At 52.0% G+C, this 24,691-nt stretch overlaps 1 protein-coding gene and 1 long non-coding RNA gene across 6 annotated transcripts in view; one reads left to right on the plus strand and one right to left on the minus strand.

Annotated features, from left to right (window-relative positions):
- The window catches only part of DSCAML1 (DS cell adhesion molecule like 1), a 369,146-nt gene that overhangs the window by 121,035 nt on the left and 223,420 nt on the right, over positions 1-24,691 (minus strand). The gene's annotated exons all lie outside the window — the stretch shown is intronic.
- LOC129628742 (uncharacterized) lies at positions 5,138-23,801 on the plus strand. Of its 5 annotated transcripts, XR_008702885.1 has the most exons (6): positions 5,138-5,534; positions 5,875-8,021; positions 8,940-9,044; positions 9,438-12,977; positions 13,305-13,420; positions 22,789-23,801. It is a non-coding gene; the product is annotated as an uncharacterized LOC129628742 (long non-coding RNA). The 5 variants fall into 5 exon arrangements; XR_008702882.1 differs by lacking the exons at positions 5,138-5,534; positions 5,875-8,021 and having other exon boundaries at positions 8,277-9,044; positions 9,438-10,607; positions 11,321-12,977; positions 22,789-23,797; XR_008702883.1 differs by lacking the exons at positions 5,138-5,534; positions 5,875-8,021 and having other exon boundaries at positions 8,277-9,044; positions 9,438-13,187; positions 22,789-23,800.

Genomic DNA, 24,691 nt, shown 5'->3' on the forward strand with positions numbered 1-24,691 from the left:
TGTTCCCTAGAAACTCTAGTTAGGGTCAAGTGCCATGGATGGGAGGTAAAGTGCCACGGATGGGAGGTCAAGTGCCACGGATGGGAGGTCAAGTGCCATGGATGGGAGGTCAAGTGCATGGGGACCTGGGGAAGAAAGTGCAGAGACTGAGTTTGGCAGAGAAGGCTCTGAAAGGAGACAGAAGGGACCTCCTGGATGAGGCTGCAAGTGCTCCTGCCATTGCAGGCTGCTTCCCTGGGACAGACATGGACTTGGGATCCCTGGCTTCTGGGGAAAAGGCTTGACCTTGCTCCCACCTGCCTTCTGTACCTTTGCAGAGCATTGAACTGGCTCAGTCTTCCTGTCCTGGAGGAAACCAGGCCCCTCTGGGCCTGTAGTCCCAGTCTCACTCCCTGCTTCCCCCGCCACCCTTCCCCTCAATTCCAGGCCCCGGTGTCAACAGAGGGGTTGGGTGCAGTGGAAGTTGGGAGGGAGTGGAGCTTCAGCTTCCCAGAGCCCCAGTCCATCTTCCTCCCTTTTGTCTGAGCAGAAAACAAAGGATAGGCCCCAGGCTCCAACAAAGCGTTTTTCTAGGTGCAATCTGCATCTGCTGTCTCCATCTTGGGTGGCCTGGTTTTAGGCAACTGGAGGAAAGAGCAGTGGCTCTAGCTAGAGAAGGTGTTTAGTCCAGTCTGGAGTGTAAAGTGTTGGTGGTGGCAGTGGGAGGGGAGGGGGCGTGGCTCTGAGGTGAGGAGAAGGCCAGAGGGGACAATCCCCAGGGAGACAGCATTAGGGACCAAGGGGGGAAAGGCCTAGGATGGTGGTTCCCATGGTGGGGTGGGGGTGACTGCCCCTCAGGGGACAGGAGCAGTGTTTGGAGACTTCAGTTGTCACAACTGGGTAGGGGGAGTTGTCATTGGCATCTGGTAGGTAGAGGCCAGGGATGCTACTAAACATCCCACAAGCACAGGGCAGCCCCTCAACAAAAGGTGATCAGGTCCAAGATGTCAACAGTGATGAGCTTGAGAAGTCCTGGTTGGGTGGAATCAGAGGGGAGAGGGGAAAAAAAGCAGGGAGGAGGGGAATGGGGAGTCAGCTCTGATTAGTGTCTCAGGCTCAGGGCAGCACTGGGTGCTGTGGGGTCAACAGAAGGAGCAGTGGCCATTCAGCTGTGAACAAGCTGAGAAGCTGCCATCAGGACCCACTACACCAGGTCCAGGTGCCCTGGAGAAATGCAAGGTAAGGAGGAGGCCGGGCTGAAGAGGGGCAGAGAGAGATAGGACCAGCCTACAGACCTGAGCAAGGTCAAGGCCACGTGAGGGGTGCTGTTCAGGTGCAGAGATGTGCGGGTTGGCCGGGGTGAGTCAGGGCCAGGTTAGCAGGAGCTGGGGTGTAGGGTTGGGGTAGGGGAAGGGTCTGCCCCAAGCTCAAGGAAGCTGCAGCCCAGGTCAGAGCTCCTGAGGCCAGTTCCCCAAGTGAACAGGTCTGGCTGTTGGGAGCGGGGGGTGGGGGGCAGGCAGAATGAGCAGAGGAGGGGCTGAAGTTGGTCTCTTCTTGGAAGGGAGGAGGGACCACTCTGACCAGGGACATATTGAAGAAGTCAGGGGCTGGAGAAGACTGCATTCTATTAGTGATGAGGATGACGCTGATGATGGAAATTCTAATAGTTCTAACACAGCTGCTGGCCGTTGAGCATCTGCTTCGTGCCAGGCACAGTGGTAGACATTTTAATAGAGTATCTCATTTAATCAACATGATAACTCTGTGCAGTACACAAAGAAGCCCAGAGGGGTGAAGTGATGGTCCAAGCTGGTGAGAAGCAGCCTTGTCGTCATCCGAGTCCCTGTCTCCACTGTCACATCCTCTCAATACCTTATATTGATCCTCTCTCATCTGATACGCACACGGCCCCATGAAGCGGACAGGGCAAGGACCGCTAATCCTCTTTACATTGAAGAAAATTGAGGACACCCAGTTTACTAGTGGGAAAGCCAGAATTAGAACTCAGCCTGTTGACTCCTAGCTAAGGCTATTTCCAGAACTCTCTAGAACTTGGAGAGGGCAAGCATTCCTGCCCTGCTTCTGCCTCTGCCTCTTCACAATGGGGGTATTGCATCCAGCTCCTGTGCAGCTTGACGGAGCCACCCCACCAGCTCCCTGGACCAGGCCTGGGAGAGGCCCATGGGCTCAGAGCACATTGGCGTAAGATCCTGCCCAGCCATCCTGGCCTCCAGGGCATGGGCTTTCATCTTGGGCATGCCAGCACTGCTTCTTCCCCATTGCCCATCCCCTCGAGGCTTTTCTTATTATTGCAAAATTAATCTTCATTTACTAAATAATTCATGAGGCAGTGACAGGAAATGCTTAACAAAGCATAAACTCCCCAGTCCTGGCTGGCCTGGACCATGAGCCGTCCCGAAGCCTGGGCTCTGGGGCTGCCCAGGGACAGAGGTTGGAGGGTGGGTACCAGGGCTCCTGGGCACGGCCACAAGTGAGCAGGACAGCTCAGGCTGCAGAAGCAGATGCCCCAGGCGATTGGGGCACAGGGATCACCAGGGAACATGTAGCAAACTGGGCATGTGTGCTGTGTGGGATGGCACCCTTCTACCCTGGGGAACAAGGCCCTCCTCTCACCTGAGCAGTGCAAGGTGGGCAGATGCCCTTTTCCTTGTGTGCCTTCAGGTCACCCCTTAACAGGAAGTTAGACTGCACCCAGAGAAGTGAGCGCTGAGCTCTGCATCAGGAGGCTGTGTCCTGACCACTTCAGCCAAGAGATCCTGGACCCTTGCTTCCCATCTCCCAGCTCTGGCTTCTTTGTGCAGAATGAGGACTTGGCCAGATGACTTTTTAGACCTCGCGCAGTAGGGGCACTCTGATGTCACCACTCCTTCTCTTAAACCCCGCTGTGGCTTTGTGCTGCCGTCAGGAGGAAAGCTGAACTCCTTTGTAACTTCCATGAGCCTTTTCCTGATGAGGGTACTGCCCACGTGTCCAGCTGTCCCCTGCTGCTCACTTTAGTCTATCTGCTCAGAACCACATAGCCTTCCCCAGTTCTCTCCTTCTCCTTGGGGTCTCTGCCCAGGAAGCCCCCTCCCCCCACCTGCCGGGGATGATTCCCACCCCATCTGCCCCCTCCACTAACATCCTGTCTTCAGTTGTAGCTCAGCTTTCACTTCCACTGAACACCCTGCAGGAACCACTTGGGACGGGCTGGACGCCCCTTGTACACGCGGCAGAGCCCCTGGGCTCCTTGCACACCACCGCATGCATTTGCCTTTGACACGTTCCCCTGTTCAAGCATGTGCTCCCTGAGGATGGGATAAGCACCAGCTTATCCCCAGTGCCTTGCACAGCGTGGCTTGGTGGATGTGGAATGAATAGATGATTGCACGCAATGATTCCATGGGCGTAGAAGCCCAGGAGGAACACATTTCAGGGCAAGGATGGGGGGTGAGGGAAGGAAGGGGGTGGGGAAGCAGCCAGAATAGCCTCACAGCCTCTGCTGGAGAGAGTGCGGGAGAGAATGGGCTATCATAGATGGCTGATGATGCAAGCCCTTCCGCCTTCAGCCTTGGTTCAGAGGGGCAGGCGTTCTGGGTCTGTGGGTTTGACAGAGTATGCACGTGGCCTTCTAAGGTGCCGTCCTTCCAGGAGGGGCTGAAGAGCCCAAGCTCCCATTAGTAACACATCATGAGTCCCCAGGCAGCCCCTTGAGCCCCACAAATGCTCCCCACCTAGAGCACGCCTCTTCTTGAACACATCACAGCCCTTCTCCCCTTGTGCCTGGACTCCATGCAACCCTCTGTGGGAATGCCGCCTCCTCTGAGTGCTTCTCAGATCTCCTTAGAACTGTTTCTTGCTCTGAGCCCTCATACCTCATGGAGTGTGTTTAACACTATTGTGAGTTGCACTGAAATGTTGACATGTGGGTGTCCTTGGTGGAAGTTAAGTTCTCTGAGGCCCAAGGTCAAAGAAGCATCAATTAGTGGAAACCAATAGAGTTGGGCTGAATGTTAGTTCTCTGCCAGTAGCTGACACAGAGTAGGCACTTTGTGAATAAATGAATGAATGAATGAGTGAAGGTGCTTCACTTTTCAGGACTCAAGTTTCTTCTTTCCCATATTATAGGAATGTTGTAAGGCTGATAGACCCTGCATAGAAAGCTCCAATGTAGAAAATAAAGGGCTACTATTATTGCTACTCATCGGGACTTCCCTGATGGTCCAGTGGTTAAGAATCTGCCTGCCAATGCAGGGGACACAGGTTCGATCCCTGGTCCAGGAAGATCCCACATGCCACGGGGCAGCTAAATCCATGCGCCACAACTACTGAGCCTGCACTCTAGAGCCTATGCTCACAACAAAAGCCACTGCAGTGAGAAGCTGCACAGCAAGGAAGACCCGGTGCAGCCCAAAATAAATAGATACAATTATTGCTATTCATCAGCGTGCCCCACTCACACCTCCCATCCCAGACAACTGCTTACTGACATGAGATGAATGTCAAAAACCACACCAAACCCAATTCCTTGTTGGTGTGTCATCCGCCCCAACTCCAGTCCTGGGGGCAATTGGCTGCTTTATTATAGTGTGCTTATTTCTTGCACATAGAAGGAAAGTTAAAAGAGATTCAGGAAAATGAGGATAAAGGAAAGAGAGGAAAAAGCACACCCAAAGAACAAACCAGCATCGAACAAGGTAGACAGCGCTGCAGGATCCACGGTGCAGGCAGCCCAGCTTAGCCCTCACCCCCAAGCCTCTAGCTCTAGAAGCTTGTTAAATACTGAACCCCGACTGTGGTGGAAACCAGGCAGGGCTGGGAAGGAGGGTTCGGGGGCCAGCTGCATTTTAAAAACAACTGATAAAAGCTCCTCTCCTTGTGAACTTTCTACCTCCAAACTTTCACAGATGTGAACAAAGCTACGCGCCAGAGGGAAATTGAGTCTCATCGGCTGCCCTGAGGTCCTTAACGCCCTCCTGTGTCATCTGGGCCGCCTCTGTCACGGCGTGCGTGCCTCTCACGTTTGCTGTTCGTGCTTAGTTTTGAGGCATTTCACCACCATTACGTTAACTCCTTTTTGTTTGGAAAATGTAAAGGCAGCAAGTGTTATTAAGTGCTGGGCAGAAGAGGAAAACTATTAGCATGGGTACTGACGTGGGGAGAATCTGAAAAGTGAGAAGCCGAGAGAAAATGACAAATGTTGCCCTGCTTCCCCACGGGATGAACTGTGTGACAGAGAGGACCACGCCGAGGGCAGAGAGTAAACCACACAAGATGTGAAAAAGGCAGCCGGAAGACTGAGTTGGGGGTAGGGCCAGACCAGGGATGCGGGGGATGCCCCACCCAACGCCCACCCCATGTACAGGAGCTCAGAGCTGCAGAAGAGTCAGTTCATCTGTGAGATGGGCAGACGTCTCTTGGAGAACTGTCTCCCCAACCCCAGGGTCTGATGACCTGACCCAATTTTAAGTGTTTATGCTAGTCACAGATAATATTTTTGAATGCTCACTATGGCTCAGGCACTTCATGTGGATTGAGTTACCCTATCCTTCCAGGTAATTTTTATCATCATCATCATCATCTGTTTTATACGATATTTGTTTTAGGGAATGGAGACCTACAGAATAACTTGTGCAAAGTTAGAGAGCTGGTCAAGTGAAGGAGTCAGAAGGTAGGTTACCCTCCACCCCTGCTCGCAAATTGCAGAGACAGAACATGAACTCAGGCCTCTTAATTCCCATCCTGCCTCCCATCACACCAAACTACCACCTTTAGTTTATTCTGTACTATTTTTTGCTAAGGAGAAGTCAGAAAGGCTTCAGGGAGGTGGTGACATTTGAACTGGGTCTTGGTGGCTCAGATAACTGTTACTGGTCCAGTTTCCTTTCCTTGTAGGCCAAGAGAAAACTACATTTCCCAGCCTTCCCTGCAGCCAGGTAGGCCTGTATGACTGAACAATGGGATACAGGCTGAAACGATGCACCCACTCCAGACCTGGCTCCCAAGAGCTGCCGCATGTTCCTCCACACTCACCTCCTCTTCTCCACTTATTGGCCACATACCTGGATTTCAGTGGAAGACTCTGAGACCTCAGGAGAAGAACCTGGCCCCCAGTGACTCATAGGGATGTGATGTGAGAAATAAACTTGTAAGGTACTAAGTCATTGAGATCTTGGAGCTGTTTATTACAGCAGATTGCTTACCTTCTGTTAGAGCCCTGAAGGATGTGTTTGCAAAGACAAATAAAGTGGAGAGGACTTTCTGAGAAGTGAGACCACCCTGGGCAAACTTGGGAATGTGAGGGAGCATGTCAAACCAGCAACCTTTAGAGAGGGAAGGAGACAAATGAGCTAGAATGGTGGGGGCCAGCCAAGAGAAGACCTTGAATGCTGTTTTGGAGATGAGGGGGGAACTCAGGGGGTTTAACACTAAAGACTGACCATGTTTAATCTGAGTTTTAGAAAGATCATTCTAGTGCTTGTTTCCTCAAGACCTTTCCAAGGAATCCTGGTCTTGAGAACTGGTCATAGAAAATTCGGTCCTGCCTGCCCCTGGGGATTCACAACACACCCTAACACATCAATCAATTTCTAGCCTTTACTGGTTTACCTGCTTCGTAGGGCTTGCCACTATTTAAAGCTCTCATTTGCTTATCTTCTATCTCCTTCCACTAGAATACAAGCCCCGTGAGAGCACAAAACTTGTCTGTCTTATTTACCACCCATTCCCAGTTAGTCGCATACCCGGCACTTGGCAGGTGCTCATTATATTTTTGGCAACTGAGCAATTAAAGGCTCTGAGAAGTCCTGCATAAAGAATGGGTTCACTGTGTGTGTGAGACCAATTACAATTTCCCTGACTATCACACTTTGGAAATGCTGTTCTAGTGGCCAGTGGCAGATGGTGGAGTTCTTTGCTGACTATGCCTACCAACCCCAGGGACCACTGAGGGCCACAACCCTGCATGTGTTGGGGGTGGGGAGGTTCAGCTAAAATACAGGGATGCCCCCAGCCAAGGCAGCTGGAAGCTGGTGCTGAGGCTGGGGCCTTGCTCCCTGAAGAGCTCAAAGTGGGATTAGGTCTGCTCCCCGCCAGCCTGGCTCCACGCCAGCTGCAAGGCCAGCTTTCCACACGTGGCAGCTGAGGGGAGAGGCTAAGCTCTGAGGATTAATGCCGGCCTTGGGCAGGACCCAGCTCCCGAGTCAAATGATCTTCAGCTGGGCACCAGGAGCTCAGGCAAATGAGATAATGGAATCCAAGCTTCATCAGGGGAAGAGGCAGGGTCCAGCGACCCGAGCCCTGGTGGGGAAGGTATGGGGAGACCAGAGCTCTGGAGGGAAAACAGTGGCTGTATCCAGCTCAGTTTGCTCAAGCACCTGTGGTTGTCGGGGTCTGAGAGGTATCTCTAGGGTGGGAGCAGGGACCGCAGAGCAGGAAGGGGTTTTGTAGAGCACTCTCATCACTGCAGTCATCTCTACCATTTATTGAGCAGCTGCTATGCACCAGACATTGCTAATAGTCCTCTCAACATCGTAGAGGTAGGGATTGATGTACGTATTTGACAGATGTTGACACTGAAGCACACGGGGCAGGGGTGGGGAGGGGTGGGGCTGGTGGGGAGCAGGGGAGGGAGAGAGGGAGGAAGAGAGAGAGAGATTTGCCCAGGATCCTGGAGTGAGTGATGGCCCGGCTGGGAGGAGGAACCCAGTCCGGACTCGCTGCCCAGTGCTCTTCCCTCCACTCTCTGTGGCTTCCCGGAGCCCTAGAGCCTGCCCTTCTGTGCTCCTGCGATCCAGGCCTTCCCGGGCGAAGCCTCAGGCCCTGGGGCACTGCAAGTCCTCTGCTCTCCTGCTCAGAGCAGCTCAATGCGAAGACGGCGGAGGAAGACCAGGCCTCACGCCGCGCTCCCGTGGCGCCAGCTGTGCGCGCTGGCCTTGCTCTTCAAATCAAAGTTCTCACACCGCAGAAGCTCATTGCGGCTTCCACAAGGGCTCCCTCAGCTGTGGCCTCTTTGGCTTCCCAGCCTAGTCCTGGGAGGTGAGGTGAGTGAGGCTGAGGAGGGGGCCGCAGGTGGTCCCAGATCAGCCAGCTAGTGGCGGAGAAGCCAGGAGGAAAAGTCAGATTCCTGATGCTGTAACTGGCGTTTCCCAGTCATCATTATTAGCGTCGATTTCCAGCTATGGGGTATGGTCCTTGGGGACCTCCCCTCCCCACCCCTGGGTCCCCCGCCAGGGCCTTCCTGCCCTACCCCTGTTTTGTCCTGGGGTGTGTACTCAGGTCATGCTGGCCCTATTTCCAATCTAACACCAATGCTGGGCCGTTAGAAGGTGGTCAGTAAGTACCTGCAGGTGAATTATTAAGAAAACAACTGTCTGCAGGAATGGGCCTTGCAAAGAGCTGGTCCTCAAAATTCAGTTGAGTGAAGGTGAGCAAGCCATTCTTACCCACTGAAGGGGAAATAAAGTCGGGTTAGCTGCTGTACCTCTTTCATTAGATAAGAGATCATTGCTCAAGTTCCCCTCGGATCATTCAAGTGCAGGTTGAACCAGACCCTGCAGGAGGGCCTCAGAGTCCCTGTTCTCACAAACTCTGGGGTCAACTAGGTTTTGCCCTGTGCAGAGGGAGGGGAAAAGAGACCTTTCCGTGTTGGTCTCTTCCAGCCTTTGTCGTCACAGTGGTGACTACGGTAATGTCAGCTAACAGTTTGGAAGCCCGGCACCTTCAATGATGCTATCTTAGCTGTAAGAACCACTGTTTCAGCATCCCCTTCCCCAAATGGGGACATGAAGTCAGGGGACATGTTCAGGGTCACGCTGCTGCTACTGCTAAGGGGCTCCAGCCAGCACCCAAAGCTCACATACAGATCCTAGAGCAGACGGAAGGGATGTGAACATCCAAACCTGATCTGCTACCATCAGAGGGTCATGCCCAGAGCTGACTGTCCATCTGCTCTCTGCAAGCCTGTGTCCGGCCTCCAGGGGTCCTCACTGATGGGTACTGATGCTGACCAATCAGATTCCAGTCAGGAGGAATCTCTCAAGACCACTCCTGAGCTCCTGGCTTCGGTAAGGAGGCAGTCTACTCTCCATTCCTGAGAGCCTTCCCCTGAGCCCTTCATCCCTGGCCCCAGAGAATATCATGCCTGTGCTCCATCAGCCCCAGCTGAACCCTCCTCAGTGGGAATCCTGGAGTCCCAACACCCAGGGGCTCTGCAGAGATTGCAGCTCCCAGTGAAGCCAGCAACCTCTTTTCCCTGCAGCTTCTCCTGCCCATCCTGCCAGCTCCATGTGAGTGGTTCAGACCCCCTTGGAGTGCTAGATTCTCCCTTAGGCCAAGTTCTCCCCTATACCTTCTCAGGGGAGAGCCAAGGGCAACATCCTGAGGAGACTTTTGGAGGAGGGAAGGCAGCCACCCCTTTCCCAATGAAGGAGAGCATTGATTTCCTCCTTCTGACCCAGCCTATCACATCCTTCTGGGAACCCCAGCATAGTGGACGGAGAACGCCCTGCGCCTGCCAGCTACGACCGCCTTCCTCTGATGTATGGTCCCTCACACTTGGCGGAACATTCGAGAGGCAAATGGTGTTGGAGACTAGGAGCCAAAGAGGAGGCAGGACCCATCAGTGTCAATAACAGCACAAAAGCCCTCGCACTTGTCAAGTATGAAACCCTCGTAGGAGCTGTTGCATCATTTGGGTCCCATCACCATCCTGTTTGTGGGAAAGCCAGGTGCTTTATGTTCACTTATTTTCGAAGAAACTGAGGGCCGAAGGGAGGAGAGACCCCTGCTGGGCTCCCTCAGCCCAGAACTTGAACTGATCACTCGGGCTGGGCATCTCATCCAGCTGTGGTGGGCAGCCTGGTGCCCACTAATGGTTACTCAGTAGCATCCTCCCTGCTTCCTGGGCATTAGATAGAACTCGCTTCCCAGCCCTCTCTGAGCTGTTCTGGGACCAAGACTTCTCCAAAGCAGTGGATATCCAAGTTCTAGTTCCCCTTCTGTGTTGGGATGCAACCAACGTGAGACCCTAGGGGTGGGGGAACCATAAGATTGGAGAGGGCCTGGGTGCCTAGAGTCACCTACAGACCAGGCCATCACCTTGGACATAAACCTCTACTGTGTTTGAGCCAATATAACTTTGAAGATCCATAGCCTGGCCCACCCTGTTGTGCGTGCTCGTGTGTGTGCACACACACAGACACACACATATACACACGATGTATTTAATCTTGTATGTTTTGTGCATTCAGGGCAAGGGGGAGAAAATGATGAAAAGCTGCCTATTTAACAGTCCCTGCCCTCAAGGAGGATACAATATAGTTGGAGAGATGAGGCTGACATGGGTGACAGGTGTTTAGCCAGGCTCCACTAAGTGTGATTGAAACGAGTAAGTCTTCTGACTTAGGGAAGGCATCTCTGATTCTGCTGAATATCAGGTGCTCAGGCTTTAAGGACAGGGAGGATTTGGTTAACAGAGTGGAGGGGCTGGGCCTTCCCGGAAGGAAGGACAGTGGAATAAAGGCTTATCTGCAGACACGTGCATTCCAGAGCTTCTCTGGATGAGCTGAAGCCCCCAGGCTGTTGTGCTAGGTCCTCCTCCTGGCCTTCATGCAGGACATGCCTTGAGGGTGAGGCTGCCGTGGCTGGAAGCTGGGGAGCCAGGGTGTCTTGGGCTTCGACCTCACACACCTCTTGGGGTCCTGGATCCTTCCCATCCCTCCAGGACAGCCATTCCTCTGGGTGCCCAGGGCTGCAGTGGCGTGAGCTCAGTGAAGAGTCGGCTCACTCCAAGAGCTGCTCCAGACCCAGGCTTTCTGGGGGAAATCCCTTCATCCCTGGAGTGGAGGGCTGGCTCCAAAGCTGCTCTAAGGTGGACTTGTGTTGGTCCCCTTCTCCCTCCTGGGTCCCTCCAGCTCTAAAATCCCAGGGTTTTCTGGAGCTAGGAAGGAGGGCCAAAACTCTTGTTCCAGGAGTTGGGTGGATGGGAGGGAGGTTTAGAGCACCCACCTGACCTCTGACCTTGACTCCCAGGCCACCCTGGGTGGGCCTCTTTCTGGCCCTTGGGTCTCAGTTATCCCCTGTGGGATCCAGCTCCACAGCAGGACCAGTGGGCACTGTGTATTAGTGGGGCAGAAGAGCACGTTATGATTCCCTGGCTGGTCCCCAGAGGCCTGTGCCCGGGGGTGTCTGTGCTGCTCTCAGAAGATCCTAGAGACCCCTCCACTGTGAGGAGAAGACGAGGTCCGGGGCGGCTGGTGGTGGGCTCAGGACGGGGCTGCCTGCTGTTATTACCTGGAAGCTGAGCTGTTGTGGTCTGCTTGTTCCCTGTCCTCTGTCTCAGACAAGCCTCTGCCAGACAGCTGTGGGGTGGCCTGTCCCCTAACCCGTAGGCTTTTTAGCATCAGCCCTCAGATGTGAACCCCAGGAACCCGCATCCTCTGCTGTGCCTCTGTTGTCATCTCTCCTCTGAGGACCGTTCCAGGCATGCGGGCCCCTGAGCCTGGATCCCTCCCACCCCCCAAGGACAGAGGTTGAGGCCCCAGACCAGGTGAGCTCTAGGGTATCAGGTCCTCTGGGCTCTCTCACCTGCCTTGGGGCCCAGGGCAAACCTGGGAACCCCTTGGGCACCAGCACCAGCCGCACCACGTGAAGCAAAAATGGAGTCCACTGCACAGGCCTGGAAGGGGAGGCCTGGCCCGGCAGACCTGGCCACGTGAAACCGCAGGGGCCCAAGTCCATGTGAGCCAATGGGGTTTCAAGGGAAGCTCAGTTATGATGAGTTGCCTGGCAGGGGAAAGGCTTCCAGGGGACCTTATGATCGACTTTAAATCAGTAGTTCTTGGGGCTTCCCTGGTGGCCCAGTGGTGAATCCATCTGCCAAGGTAGGAGACACGGGTTTGATCCCTGGTCCGAGAAGATCCCACACGTCGGGGAGCAACCAGATCTGTGCACCACAACTATTGAGCCTGTGCTCCCGAGTCCTGGGACCGCAACTGCTGAGCCCACATGCTGCAAGCACGGAAGCCTGTGTGCCTCAGAGCCTGTGCTCCACAGCCGGAGAGGCCACCATAGTGAGAAGCCCACGATCACAACCAGATAACAGCCCTGCTTGCCACAACTAGCGACATGCCCTCGCAGCAGCAAAGAGCCAGCACAGCCAAAAATAAATAAATAAATAGTTTTAAAATAATAGATCTAATGGTTCTCAATCTTTGCATATTAGGGTCACTTTTCAAAGTTCGGAAGCCTCGGCTCTACCTGTGAAGTTTGAGTTTGTAGGCTGGGGTGGGGTCCTGGCATCTGCTTTTGCTGGAGATCCTGGTGCACAGCTGGGGCTGAGGGGCTTGTCCCTGGCCTCCCTCCCCGCTAATTAAGGCACTGTGATTCGTGGTCTCTATACCAGGCAGGGCTCTTCTCTCCACACACCGTGGTGTGCTGTAGGGTGGCTTTCAGAAAGTCAAGTCTGTGTCCGCACGGCTAGGGAGAGAGGCCTGTCTGAACTGTAGAACAGAGAGAGGGTGGCTGGTCCCGGGGTTCTTGTCTGGTCCCTGAGTCCTTGCCTGGGCTCTGGGTAGGATGCACAGAGGTCTGGAATTCCCAGACTCTGCCTCCATGAAGGGCAGCCTGTCTCCAGTGATGCTCCTATTCTGTCCTTCATCAGCACAGCCTGGCTCTGAGCTGGATCCCGCCGGCTCCCTGTGATGACTCCCATGATGAGGCATCCGGGCCCTTCACCCAAATCCTCCGGGACCACCTGCTTCCACTTAACAATAGCATCTGTGAGCAAGTTGCCGCAGGAGGGCAGTTGGCCTGCTAGGGGCGAGGGCCTCATTCTCGGCTTTGCTAACTCCACATTGGTCCACGAGGGGGTTTTCATCCATGGGAAAGGGTCAACCATCTTTCCAGGGTGCAAGGGGGCTGCTACCGTGGAGCACAATCACTGACTTGGCTCACCCAGTGGGTGTGGCCTTCCTCTTCCCCCCCCTACAAGTGAGCAGGTGACTTTCTCAGCACTGGACCCCACTCACGTTTACTTGGATGCTTTCTACTTCGTCCCCCCTCATTTTACTGCCAACATTTTTTATCACTCTCCAGCTTCTAGTGTCTTTTTAGTCAATAGAAATGAATTAGAGAGCTACGATACGGTGCTTATTAAAGAAGAGAGTATCCAGGAAGCTCGTAACACAGTGCCTGGCACGTGAGACATGGTTAGAGAAGGAAACCTCCCCACCACCCCTTCCCAAAGCCTCATACAACACAAGTGAAGCCTGACTGTTCTCAGCGAGCTCTTTTCTCTCTGTACCCTAAACCCTTCTTGCTTTCAGTTCCCGATCAGGCAGGAGCTAATGGAGAGAAGGATCCCGCTGCGTCCTGAGTGTCAGGAAACAATCAGCTTCAGAGTCAACATTTTCATCACTGCAAGTGGATAATCCAAATGCAGGTAATTGAGAACTGGGTTGCAGGCACAGCAACGATCGCCTTCAAAGGCTAATTACCGTTGACTTGAATATTCTAGGCATCTTACGCAGAGGCAATACACTTTACACATGGCTGGGACTTCATTTCGAAATTGAGTCCCTGATTTAAATCTATCTTACAACTTATTTCTATACAGTAAACCCTATTCCCCACCCCCTCAAATCCACAGTAACAATGCTGTGAAATGGACAGAGCACCAAATTACGTAATAGGCAGTGTGGTCTAATCCTAGAGTCTCCTAGTACAGGTATCACCCAAGGTTACTGAGTCTCTCTGGTCTCTGGCCCAGGAGCTGGGCCTGGAGCAGTGTTCTCTGGTCCTGGTCCATGGCCTGGCTGGACCAAAATCACCTGGAGGATGTTTTACAAAGTACTGATATTCCAGTCCTGCCTTTAGATTGCCTAATTCAACAGCTCTTGGTAGGGCCTGAGCATCAATATGTTAAAAAAAAGCCCACAGTGATTTCCACGCTTGGGAACTGTGGGGCTAGGGAAGATCTTCTTGTCCTACTTGTCGCATTGGAGGCCTTTACCCCTCCTTACTGAGACCCTTACTTCTCTTGGCTTCCATGATGGCATTTTATCCTGATTCCGACCCTGCTCCCCATTGCCACACCTTCTCCCTCTCCTTTCCTGACTCCTTTCTTCTGTTCTACATCTAAATAGGGGTACACAGCAATGTCCTAAACTTCCTTCTCTATCTAGACTCTCTCCCTTGGTTTCTGTATCTACTTTCATGGCTTTAAATCCCACTCATCTGCCAATGACTTCCCAGGTCTGAATCTGTAGCCCTAATCGTCCCAAAGTAAGAAAAGAACTGCCAACTTTTCCCCTCTACCTGGATGCCTAACAGTCATTTCAAGGTAACATGTCCACAACAGAACCTAGCACTCCAACCTGTTTCTTCTAGCCTTCCTAGTCTCCATAAATCTACTCTATTCCCATTTTAATCTAGTCAGATGCTAATCCCAAAATACATGCATTAGCCTTTTTTCTTTCTGCCCTTATCCAGTCATTGGCAAGTCTTGTTGACTTGATCAACAAATGTATCCCAGATCCACCTACTTCTCTCCAAGTGTATCGCTTCATGCTGCAAACAGTGAAAGATCTTGTGTGCTGTAAGACCCAGCACAGCCAAATGAATTTCAAAATTGAGTCAAATAAATAAATGAATATTAAAAAAATACCCAAAACCCCACTAAAAATATTTTTTCAAATTGTGTAAGAAGTTAAAAAAATTAAAAATGAACATTCTCTATCCAAAAAAAGAATATTGAATAATTAATTATGTTATTCCGTGTACAAATTTTGTGGAGTGCAAGAAGGTAGCTTTGAATATAGAGTAACTAGGGAAGAGTTTCACTGCTTCCTGTAGCCACTGAGCTTTCTGGATGTTTCCGGCTTCAAAGCTCTGCTTCTAGGAGACACGGTGAATTCCATGGAAACAGGGACCAGGCCTGACTCATCTTTAGATGCTCCCAGAGCTCAGGGTTGTACTGAGCTCCACACATGTTGGTGAAGAGCATGAACTCATAGTCTTCTCCTGGGCTAAGGAAGGAACTGGAGGAGAAGGGGGAAGGAATGTGATCAGGAGGTGGGGGGATGCTATGCGCACTTGGTTGGCTCTGGGTTAGCTTTGTTCTCTACTTTCTGGGTTGGCTGCCTCCAAAGCTCCTTTCCATCCTTCCTTGTACATACTGAGAACAATGCAAAGTCCCCAGCACCTGTCCCACTTGGGTGCCACCTCCAGGAACTTGAGGTCAACGTTAGCTGTAAGGGGTGGTCTGGTCAGGAGGTAGAGTGAGAGCAATGAGCGGTTAAGTCTGGACTGTGTGTGCACTCTGTAACCTTGGGCAGGTGCTCATCTCTCTGTTTCTCCATTTCTTTCTTCATAAAAGGAATGATTCATAGTCAGAGGTGCTCACAGGATTGCTGTGATGATGAACTGAGAAAATGCTCGGAAAGATCTCTGTGGGGTACCCTGCACACAGTAGTTGCTCAATAAATGTTGGTCATTTTAATCATTACTGAGAGTTGCAGCCTTGAACTGGGACCTGGGTCCCGGGATCCTCTGCCTAGAATTTCCTCATCCCTTCCTACCCTTTGCAGCCACAGGCAAGTCACCTGGAGCCTTCCTCGTCTCTGCTTCTTTTTTTTTTTTTTACAACCAGGATAATGATAGCTCCCCTTCCTTCCAGCATTGCTGTGTGGATTAATTAGTGTTAATTAATGGGCTTTGAAAATGAAAAGCACCTAGGTAAGTGCTGATCATGATTATTAATGGGAACCATGAGCCTAGAGAAGGCGCCGTACAGGGTCCTAAAATTATACAGATTACAGAACAATGACAGGAGTTGAGAAAGTGGCTATTAAGCTCTGAGGCTGGGGCCCCAGGTCTGCCAGCCTGCCAAGGTCTTCAAACCAGAACAAAAAACTCGCAGTCATTTGCACGCAAAATTCCGTGGTGAGCCAAGGAGGTGGGGTACCTTTAGCAAATGTCACAGACTGGAAGGGACCATTGAAGGAGGCTGAATCAAGGTTGTCTCCTTGGGGAACTCGGCCCTTCCGCCCCTTTGAAGAACGTGCGGTGCCTGTGGGCTTTGAGGAAGGCAGGGACTTCCCACCAGAGTGATCATAAGAGGAGTCACCATATATTGCCTACTACCCATGAAAGCGTAGTTTTCTAGTAAACAGCATGCATTTAGGATTTTACATGAACGCATCCTCTCTTTTTTTGGAGTCAGGTTTAACGAGGTACAATCTGCATTCGGTATAACCCACCCTTTCAGTGCGCAGTTCTAAAAATCTGGACTAACACCGATAGTCTTGTAAATACCACCTTAATCAAGATACAGAAGAATGTCGTCACCTGCCAAACTCCTTCAATCCCTTTGTGGTCATCCCCACCCCCAGCTCCCGGGAGCCGCTGATCTGTTTTCTGCCCTTGTAGTCTTGCCCTTTCTGGAATGTCATATAAACGGAATTATACAGCAGGTAGCCTTTCGAGACCCGCTTCTTTCACCGAGTACAATGCATCTGAGCATAATGCATTGAGATTAATGCGTGTAAAATCCACACACTGAGAATTTTACATGCACGTATTATCTCTTTTCATCCTCAAGACAATTCTGAATTACGTGCTATTCTTATCCCCATTTTATAGACGAGGAAATTGAGGCTTAGAAATGTTAACTTGATGAAGGTCACTCAGCTGGTAAGTTAATTGGAACCAAGATTTCAACTCAGATTTTTGATCTCAAAGCCCATGGATTTAATCACTGTGACACCCCCTCAGCAGAGCAGGGTATTATAGTCTTTCTAGAAACCAACACAGCAGACTTGGTTCATGGTTTGAATTGATCCTGTTCTTTTTTTCCAGAGGCCCTCTTGTTCTCTGAGTTCATTCCTATTGCCTCAAAATTCACTTCTTGTGTATGAATTAGAGACCCGCACCTGACCCCTAGGTTACAACTTCCTGTAAGACACAGCACAGTTCTCAAGGAGGTCTCTGGATCAAGTAAGAGCAAGCTCATTTTGAGAAGACAGGGTGAGTGCAGGGGACAAGAAAGGCGTCAAGGACTTGCAGAAGAGAAAGGTTAAGTTCCCTTTCTTGGGAGAATCACAGCCTGCTTTCTTTTGGACTCAGTGTCTAAATTCATCTCAGCTGCTGCTTTGTTGATTTGGGGCTCTGCATCCATTTACAAGTCCAATGGGATCTGGGGGTGCAATGTGGTTTGAAACCATAAAACTCTTCTCCATTTCTTTGGAGAAGTGCTGACGGGGGCTGTGGAAGGCAGCGTTGATACGGACTCAGCAATTAGTACACCAACAAAGGCATTTTCCTTGCACTGGGTCCCTGATGACCTCGCTGGTGGAGAGAGGGATGAGCCAGTTTCCACAGCCCATGTGACCCTTTTCTCTACCCACCCCTCCCACTATATCAACAATTATTAAGATGTGCATGAAAGTGCATTGACCTAGTTGGAGGTTTCATAAATATAAATAAATTAAATGGTTATGCCTAAGGATGCCTGGGGAAGCATGTGGGGAGGAAGGGGGAGGGTTGCTCATGGTTGGATGGAGAATGAGGGGCCCGCAAGCCTACTGAGTGAAAACCAGAGAGGACCAGACTCTAAGGGAGAGCAAGGAAGCCACAGGGCCCAGCCTCAGTGCCAGGACCCTCCGTTTCTGGGGCTGGCTGAGCTTGGTGCCCTGGCTAGTGGATCATGTCTGTGCCTGGATGTGGATTCCCATGGGCCCCAGTGCTGCTGGGTGGGGCCCGCACAGTGGAGCAGGCCCCTAAAAGCCCCAACTAGCATCTTTGGCCACCAGGAGTCTGGTTAGTTTATCCCAGTGTGCTGGAAAGAAAGAGGTTCTATTTGTGCTTTGAAATGAATAAGGTTGAATGTGCTGAAGCTTAGGGTGTGAGCGTGGCTTTTCAGTACTGATTTTCAAGAGAGAAAGGGGACCAGAAGATGTTCCCGGCCCTTCACTCTTCCCAGAATCCATTCACATCATGATCTCATTTCGTTCTTACAACAACTTTGCACAGGAGGCAGGGATATTATTAACACAGCCATTCCCATTTTACAGATGAGAACGCTGAGGCCTAGAAAGATGAAGTGAGTGATTCATGGTCACCCAGTGACTAGGTGGTTTTCTGATTCATGAAACCATGGCCTTTTCCTTCCCCACGTTGCTCTGGGGCCTCTGGACAGTCTTGGGATCCTTCCATCACCAGACCGTTCACATCTGAGTCTCCTTGCCTCTGTGTCTGTCCCTTTCCAGTTCCTTCTGCTTACCCTTCTGTCATGCATATCTTCTCAACACTGCTCCCACCTCAGCAACCCTCTACTCAAGAGTCCTCTGCTCCTCTTTCTCTAAGGGATGCTCTCCAAAATGTAAGCCTGCTTGTTCAGCCTCCACGGCCTGATCCATCTCACCCCTATGTGAATCCCTTACCCATCTCAATCCAAATACCTGCCACCCTGCAATGCTCAGCTGCAGCCCCAGCTCTTTGGGTGACTTTCCTGATGGTCCTAACCCACACCGCTGTCTCCCTTATCCCGTGTCACAGAGCCATTACCCTTAGCCTTGCATTGTTAGCCACCCCGCTCCAAGTCCCTGTCTGCCTCTGCCCCCCCATTAGCCTGTGAGTCCTTCGGGAAGCATCTGACAGCATAGCTCCAGACCCCTTCTTAACCCCACTTCCTTGTGACAGGTCATGCCCTCTCCACATCTTCCTCAACTACATGGGAGGGGGCTGAACCCAGAGATCTTAGAGGCCCTTTCCAACCCCACGTTCCCTATGATTGGTGAGGGATGCTGGACCCCATCAGACAGTGGGCAAAAAGGACTGATGGTCTAGCATGGCTCTTCTCCAGGAATTTGCATTTTAACAGGCGTGACGCTTTCAGGAAAGGAAAGAAGCTCTGACATTTTGGGGTGGGGGTGTGGGCTTCCTGGTGCCCTGTGGGGGGTCATCTTCTCATGGCCAAGGGCCAAGCCTGCTTTGTGGAGATTATTCTACTCCCCAATGCCTTTCCCCTACCTCTCCATGCAACATTAAGGGACCCTCAGGGAACTAAGAAAATAGAAACACATTTAAATTCTTTTCCACTTCTGTCCTCTTGCATTCAGATGACTAACTCATGCCGGCCTCATCTCCCTCGTCTCTAACTTTGGGCTCTAACCCTGAGGGGCAGGGATCCTGGCTTTGTTCTAGCTCCATTTCTACATGGAGACTCAGATGCCAGGATCTCAGTCTAATTCACCACTTGCCCTACACCCCTACTCCCACCCCACCAAGTAAAGAGTCCTACCAACTCCTGGAGGGTTTGGAACAGGAGGAAGAGAGGCAAACTCAATCCTGAGATGGGGCATTTGGTGGCTCAGATGGTAAAGAATCTGCCTGCAAAGCAGAAGACTCAGGTTTGATCCCTGGGTCAGAAAGATCCTCTGGAGAAGGGAATGGCTACCCACTCTAGTATTCTTGCCTGGAGAATTTCATGGACAGAGAAACCTGTGGGCTACAGTCCATGGTGTCACAAAGAGTTGGACAGGACTGAGCACCTAACATTTTCACTTTCCTTTTCACTAACCAATCTCAAAGCTGAGCTGGAAAGCAAGGTATCTGTCTGCCATTGGACCTGTGTCAAGTTATCACCTGGGACCAAGTTTGCCCAGATCCAGAGAGCGCCCCTTGGACACCTGGTGGATCAATAAGACTTGCTTAGGGTGAAACTAGATTGCTTCTGTTTCCACCTTTCAGGGTCCTCAGAGCAACATTCTCAGGGTCTGGGTGGCTCCTGGCATGTCTACTATTTGTCCCGTGTTCTAAGTCAGGAAAAATCAATATGCACATTGTCCCCAGTGAACAGAGAGGGTATGGCACATTCACTTGCGGCGCAGAGGAAAAGAGCACGGGCTCAGGCCAGGGTACTCGGTCTCCTCCTCTGTAGACTGGTTTGACAGCAGGTCCGACCTCACTGAGTTGTTGGAAGGATGACGCACAGGGCTGGTCCGAGGAAAATGTTACCTCTTGTTATTATAACGTGACTTAGAGTCAGAGCGAAGATTACGAGTTAGTAATGGATGGCCTGACTATTTGCTACTGTTTCATTTTGATGATACCGTCCAGATAATTTCTGCCAATATTCTACCCTCGGGTTATTCTGGGCTTCCTCTCTTCACAGTCATTCAATGTTTCCATGTGACTCATCTCATCCTGATGCTCAGAAAAGCAGAATTAGGAATTCATATTTTTGACCCCTTAAAGTGCATTTCAAATCAAATGGAGATGATTTTGGGGGAGTCATCTGTTGTCTCGAGTGAGGGGTTTCATAGTTTCTACAAATACATCTGTACGAGTACATAAACAGAGTGGCACTGGTATTTTGGGGATGTCACTGGGACTCTGGGGTGGTACAGCTGACTTCTAAGAGCACCCCCTGCTGGTCTTCAGCGAGCTGTGACGTAGGAGGCGGCAGCAGGACAAGACTGGTGGCAAAGCTGGTGCATTCTGTCGAGGAGCTTGGGGAGTGCGAGTCGCCAGGGCAGGGGACCCCCATTCATTCCTGGAGGCTGAGCTGAAATGTCACTTCCTCTGTGAAACCTTCTTGGCCAATTTCCTGTCAGAATGAATCACACCTTTCCATGTTCTCATAGCATTTGCTTTTATACCATGGGTCTGTCCCCTCGAGCACCCAGAGGGCAGGATGCTCCCTGATTTATCCGGGTGTTCTGAGTATCCAGCACCATGCCTGGAGCAGGGGAGCCTCTTAGTAAATGTTTGCTGATAACGGCATGAATGCCTTTGGTGTGACTGGCCACTTTTAGAAGCTTAGAATCCAGGAGGAGAGACCTGAAAGCCAGTTGGACCAACCTCCTCCTTTTACAGAAACTAAGGAGGGGAAGGGACATGCCCAAGGTCACACAGTTGGTGGCAGAGCTAGGATGAGAATGCAGGGCTCTCAATTCTGGACCCGGAGCTCTGTTCTCTGCACCTTGCAGCTGCCTGCTTCCCACCTTACCCACTCTTCCATCTGTGGACATGACAGCATGATCTGGGCTCCATGGGAGGATGGATGGGGAAACTGCGGACCCCACCCCCAAGGTACAGGACACAGGCATTCCTTCATATCTCACATTGTGACCCCACAAGGTAGCCATCTGAGTTAAGGAGGGCCCCCTACCCCCTTGCAACATCCCAGTGGGAAGATCAACATTTGTCCTTAACTTCCCAGCCCCTAGGTTTAGGGCAGCCTGACCTTTAACCCCCACCAAAGTAGGGTACCGCTTGTAATAAAGCTCACCCTGGGCTAAGAATGCATCTCACCCTTCTCCTTCCCCCAAGTCAGTCCTGGCAAAGACACCCTCTTTTTTCCAGTGTTCTCTTTCTAGACACCCTATTGCCTATGCTCCAAATACACATCCCACTGGTCCTTTGGGCAGACTGAAGCTTGCCATGAGACACAAAATCTAAATCTTGAACCTTTTCAGGAGATCAGAGAGTCCACAGCAGCGCTGGATTGAACCCTGTTTTCTCCAGTTCCCATTTCCCTTCCTGAAGCAACAGCTGGGGTCTTAGTGGTGCTGGGGAGGGGGCTAACGGCACAGAGTAGGCAGAACTCTCCCCAGGGTTCTTTCCTGACAGGCCTTCCTGCTTCTCTCCTCTTCCAGGGATGTCCTGGCAACTGCAGAGGGACTTACCCTTGATGCCTGCCCCTTCCAGCTCCCCAGTCTTTGGCCTCACTTCTCTTTGGCTAGAGGGGAAATGCTGGAGGGAAGGGGCCCAATGTGCTCAATCAAGACAATTGGAGGAAGGTCTCTTGCAAGGCTCTTTGGATCTAGGGAGCCAGCCAGATCTTTCCAGAGAGGAAGGCTTCCCTCTCTCCATCCAGCCCATGCTTCTGTGATGGGTTTCTAAGGGCAGGGAAGAGGCTTCAGAACCCAGCCTTTCCATGAGCTGGGCGATACAGTGCTTTCTTATCCACTAAAGGACATTGACTGAGGTTGATTCCTGGAGCAGAAACCATTTTCTGGACCTAGGATGACATCTCCCAGGGTTTCAGTGATCTGGCATCTGGCACCTTGGTTTTTGGGGGTAAAGATTGCCAGTGCCAAGGCCAAGCTCACCTTTCTGGAGCACAGTGATTATCACAAGGTGTGAGGCCCCTTGGGGTTCTAGCCAATAGCCTCCTACAGTCCTATCTGGTCTCATCCTCCAGGACAGACATACAGTCAGGGTGGCCCTTTCCTGGACAGGTTCTTTGGGCAGGTGGCCACATGCCATGGCATCCACCCAGCTTGTTCCAGGAGTCATTGCCATTGCTGCCACCCCTGGGGATGCCCTCTGAGGCCAAGATCGTCACCACTGCCTTCACGTGTCTGGGTAACCGAGATAGCTGACGTGCCAGGCAATGAATCAGTGCTACGAGCATCTCATTTAATTCCCTCTCAAAAAAAATCCTGTGATACAGACACTATTATTATCTCTATTTAATAGTTGAAGAAATTGAGAGGGAAAGGAGGTGAGTAACTTGCTCAAAGTCAGCCAGTTAGGAGATGCTGAAGCCTGGGTTCCCGTGAGGCAGGCTGTTGACACCCAGATCCATGCCCCTTCCAACCTCCCCATCACGCTGCCACCCTCCACTCTCCCTTCCCCCGCCACCACCTCGCTTCTCTGTGACCCTGCGATTTGCCTCCCAGCACCTGCTCTGCTCCCCAGCCCCGCTGCAGGTCTGAGGGATGTAAAAAGTGCCGCCAGCCTGGTCCCGGCTCTGAGTGTTGTTGACATCTCCTGTCATCCCCCCACCCCCGCCTCCTCCAGGGAGCCTGGGACCCCAGATGGAGGAGCTGCCTGTCAGAGCTGAGTCAGACCAACGTTCTCCAAGTCTCTCTGCAGCCTGGATCCCTGGCTGTCCCGCAGAGCCGTCACCGAGATGATGAGCGAATGGGGCAGGGGACAGAATCGGAGCAGTTACTCTTCTGGGAGTGGAGATTGAAAGGGAAGGAATTGCAAATTTTAAAAAAAGCCTCCCTTGGTTTTCAGGATTAGAGCCCTTACTGCTCTTCACACTGCCTCTGTGTCCCTTATTCCCACCTGACTGAGAGGCAGAGACAGAGCAAGCCGGCACCAATGCGGGCCTTTCGAGGGCTCCCTCCTCAGTGGGGTAGGGGTCAGTGGGAGGGCCGTGCGAAGCCTCCCTGGGCCTGAAGGTCCCTGCCCTTCTTTATCCAGGATTCAGATCTTGAGGTCTGACCTCTGGGACCTGGTGACAATATCGTTCTAAACCTCCGGGTAGCCTTTCACCACTGGGGTGACACGGTGCATAGTATTTACTTCACAAACACTGACGTTGCACTTCAGCGTGGCAGGTGCCATTCTAAGCACACTGGTGACATGAACTCATTTAATCCCACGACAACCCTCTGGGCCAGGTTCCCACCGTTACCCTCATTTCGAGAGTGAGGAAGCTGAGGCACTAAGGGGACATAGGTTGAAGCTGGCAGGTCTGGGAGTGGCCCAGGCTGTGTGGCACCGGGGTCTGGATCTCACACACCCCCAAGGCTGCTGTCTTTGTCAGCAGCTCCTCCTGGGAGGGCGCTGTGTGCTGGCATTGCAGGCTTCCCTTCTCTGGGACAAAGGGGTGCATTCACTGAGGTCCAAGTGCCCCCCTGGTCATGGGAGGGCCCATTCTCGTCACTTCTGCTTTCCTTTCTGACCTTAGGTAGCCTGTGCAAACTGCAGGGGCAAATTAATCCAGGCTAACACGGGCTGCAGTTCCCACACAAAGCCGTGATGACAAAGCCCTCCTCCCTGAGGCCCCTGAGCAGGCACATCGAGGGGCAAGAAGCATTTTGTAGGTTATTATGCAAACACATATGTACCCTGGATGCTGGCGAGGCAGAGCCGGAGCCTTCACACCCCACAGCCTCAGCTCGGCTGCTGGAAAAAGCTCTGAAGTACATTGTCATCAAGGGATTGTCGAGCACGAAACATCTGAGATGCTTGTATCCAAACAGAAGGATGCAGTGGGGCGGGGTGGGGGAGACTGCGACCCAAATGTTGACATCAATGCCCAGGAAGGGAAGCGGATGCGTGAGGTTGGCTTGGGGTTCTTGTCCCCATTCTCACAGCCCCCAACCCCCTTGGATCCTTCTCCCCTTCTTCTTCTTCCTCCCATCTCCCTCCTGCTCTGACAATTGGGGAACATCATGCAGGATCAGGGGACCCTGCTGCCATCTGTAGAGAGGAAAATGAGCCTCATTGACCCAAATAAATAAAATAAGCACACACAGGGGGAGAGTGGCTGCTGCAAAGAACAGGGCACGGTTTTCAGAGATTCATGCAGGGAGGGCTGGGGTTGTGGACTCAGAGGCCCCCACTTGGGCTGACTCCAAGCCTTGGGTGTGACTTGGGAAGGGGGTGGCAGCTTCCTCCTCCACCACGATCAAATGCAAGCGTGAGGGGGTCGTAAATACAGAGAAGCAGATGACAGACATCATAGCGTATTAAAATGTAAGCACCCGGCCCTGTCTCCTGCCCACGTCCCCATCCGCCCTGGAGAGGACTGCTAGACCGAGTTGGATCAGATGCACGGGCAGACCTTCCTCCTGTCACCCAGCTATTCATTTATTCAAAACAAACACGCACGCAAACTCTTTTTATTCTAGGTGAACAAAGCAAACATATTCTGCAGGCAGAACACCCCCCACCAACCTCCCCCAAC

This window comes from Bubalus kerabau, chromosome 15, assembly GCF_029407905.1.
Source record: "Bubalus kerabau isolate K-KA32 ecotype Philippines breed swamp buffalo chromosome 15, PCC_UOA_SB_1v2, whole genome shotgun sequence".
In the NCBI taxonomy this organism is placed as follows: Eukaryota; Metazoa; Chordata; class Mammalia; order Artiodactyla; family Bovidae; genus Bubalus; species Bubalus kerabau.